We start from the raw sequence: 3,019 nt of genomic DNA on the forward strand, positions 1-3,019 counted from the left end.
AGCTGACGTATGCATCCTTACGATAAGCCCCCATCAGCTGAAGTTAGCAGGATAGGCCTCTATGACCGCAGACATTGCTTTCCAGTGACTTCCAGGAGAGCGCCTTAAACCATTCTTTACGTGGAGCCTTCTCTTCCACGCAAGATAATAGAGGGATTGAATGAAATTCATTGTAAAATGCATGGTGGATTCGTTTATTTATTGTTTGACTAAAAATCATCACAGCTTAGGATGGAAGAACATAACAGTTTAAATTACAAGAAATCACACCGAAACCACTTAACATCACATTTTTTAATGGGAGCCTAAGCTGAGTGTCACCTTACACAGAACTTCAAAAATCTAGCTCCCAGCAACTATTCCAGAGGTAACTAATTGGGAAATCTGAGGGGAGGGGGTGGTCATGAGCATGTCTTTTTCAAAGCTCCCTAGTTGATTCAGTGCCAAGCCAGCATTCAGAACCCTGGCACTGAGGGTCTTATTACTGAAAGCGTGGTCCGGGAACCAGCAGTAGCGGCATCACCTGCAGCTTGTTAGAAATGCAGAATCTCAGGCTCCACTCCAAACCTACTCAATCGGGACCTGCATTTCTAGGAGCTCCACGTGACTTGTAGGCCTATTACAGTTTAAAAAGTACTGTTTAGAGGTTCCGTTGCTACAGAAACGTGAGCAATTCCAAACCATCTTATAAAGTTGAAATGTTCTATGAAAAAGAAACAGAAATAGAACAGCACAGGAGATCAAATGTTTGTGATATTAGGCATTTCACATATGCATGGAGTCTGCCAATTTTACCCTCATCTAATTAAGAGTAATATTCAAATGCAAGTCACAGTTTAAAACTTGCAATACCACTCCTTATTCCAACTGAATTCCACGTACAAACCACACCCTCCACTGAGTTATACCTGAGCTAACACAAATCTACCTCTTAATCTCCAGATAGCTTTAGCAGTATGTACTAGTATGTTGAGGGGGAGTTCTTGTGAGGAAATAAACAAGGGGTGTTGGGATAAGACAAGAAGGGATCATTTATGTGAGTGGCCTCATGCTTGGAGGGGGTGGGGGCTGCCCTTTTTTTGTGTGAACACATGACTATTGGAAATGGCGATATTTATTGCCAGAAAAACTAATTATCAATATGCTGTGCCAACACTTTTTTTCTGTGCCCCTTGTTCTTGGCCACCTCTCAGAGAAAAAGCATTTAGCTATCCTCCAGTAAAGCGATTCCTTGATTAATGTATCTTCAGGAAACAATGCTCCGGTACAATGGAGGCAGCCATATTGAAAAAAAAATGAACTCTGAATCCTAAGCAGCAGCCCGGGCATGCATTATAGGGCTCATCAGCAACTGCAATTGTTAATCTGCTCTTACGCATCAGAGCAGGGACAAAATCACCTTCCTTCACAGCTTCTATTTATTCATTCCCTGAGAAGTATCCAAACCTGGCACTAGGCAAAATCACAAAAACAGAAACTGTTTTCAGATTCTATAGGGTTCCTTTTCAGTACATCACATATGATACCTTGAGGTTTACAAGCATGTTCCCCATAATGAAATTGCAGGAGTAGTTAGAGAATAATTCCTATTCAAAAGATGCAAATAAAGGGAGGGGGCTCTGAGTGATTTGTCCAAGGTCATCTATAATAATGAAAGGGTAGTATGCTAATTAGACCAGACGTCCTTCAACAAAGCCGGGGCTGGAGCAAAGCCTGGGTCCTGGGTGCCTGAGGGAAGCTGGTGCAGGCAGCCAGGGGAAGGAAGGCCTACTCTTTCACGAATTTTCGAATTTTCGTGCATCAGGCCTCTAGTATTATAATAAAATACAAAATAACAACAAGAATCTAGGTATCCTAAGGGAACCTCACGTTAACAAAATGAATTACAGCCTTGTGGTAAGGAGAGAGAAACAAGAAGATCAAGTTAGAATTTGTATCAGTTAAGATAATTTTGTCATGTATTCAGGGACTAGTTCTAGAGACCTACGGTAACAGTGGTTTAAACAAGACAAGAGGGGTTTTTTGTTTGTTTTTCTCAGATAAAGGAGGAGGCATGCGATCAGAATCTCAGATGATGACTGTATTGTTGGGAACTGAGATTCCATCTACTTTTCTGCTCCATTATTCTCCGTGCATGGATTCCATCCTCAAGATAAGCTCGCGGCCCATAATGGCTGCTGTGAGTTACACATCCTTGTCTCTGGTAGAAGGGGGAAGGAATATGATAAAGGCAAAAGGATATTCTGTGCAGTTGAGTCCTCTTTAAAGAGCTTTCCTAGAAATCCCACCCAGTAACTTTTACTTGTATCTCCTTAGCAGGCTGGCAGAAGTAGTTTTGTAGGTTGGCAAACTGCTACAGTCAGCAATACAGGATTCCATTGACTCAGGAAGACGAAGGGCATGAATACTAGGTAGGCAACTAGGAGTCTCTGCCACAGAATCCTATTGTGTCACTTGCTAGCTGTGTGACCCCAGTAGATTATTTACCCCCTCCAGGTCTCATGTTCCTCATCTGTAAAATGAAGGAAATGATCACATTTAGTATGGAGACTAAATGAGAAAAATACATGTAAAAATTAGAATACTACCTGGCACCCAGTACATAATACATATTAACTCATGATTATTTGATTATCCTAGTCTAGTGCTTTTCCAGATTCTTCTGTTCCAACTTCCTTTCTAGTTCCAAATTTGGAAAATAATTTATATTAGTCCTTTTTGTACCTGCTGAAACTTTAGTGTGAATGAGTTTTAGTCATAGATGATATACATGTGAAAAATTATGTAAACGGAGTTCAAAATGGAGTTGGAGCTGCCTTTCCAGAGGGACTGCCTTGTACGTCTTACTCCTCAAACCTTTGGAATGTTTAATCTGGGCAAAAGAACCTCTAGACTGGGCCAAAGCAATATTGTGTCCCAAAAAAGTGCTTGCAAAGCTAACAGGAAAGCAGACATTCTGACTACCAAACTAAAAATTAAAGACATTCTTTAGAATTAGCACCATGTATAGCTAAAGAAT

The 3,019-nt window shown here is 40.8% G+C and overlaps 1 long non-coding RNA gene across 1 annotated transcript; it reads right to left on the reverse strand.

Annotated features, from left to right (window-relative positions):
• Positions 1–279: 279 nt before the first annotated feature.
• Positions 280–2,504, reverse strand: LOC106726967. The gene is made up of 2 exons (XR_001363111.1): positions 2,303–2,504; positions 280–703 (listed from the first exon to the last, which is right to left on the reverse strand). It is a non-coding gene; the product is annotated as an uncharacterized LOC106726967 (long non-coding RNA).
• Between the last annotated feature and the right edge of the window lie 515 nt (positions 2,505–3,019).

Source organism: Myotis brandtii, unplaced genomic scaffold, assembly GCF_000412655.1.
Source record: "Myotis brandtii unplaced genomic scaffold, ASM41265v1 scaffold34, whole genome shotgun sequence".
Lineage (NCBI taxonomy): Eukaryota > Metazoa > Chordata > Mammalia > Chiroptera > Vespertilionidae > Myotis > Myotis brandtii.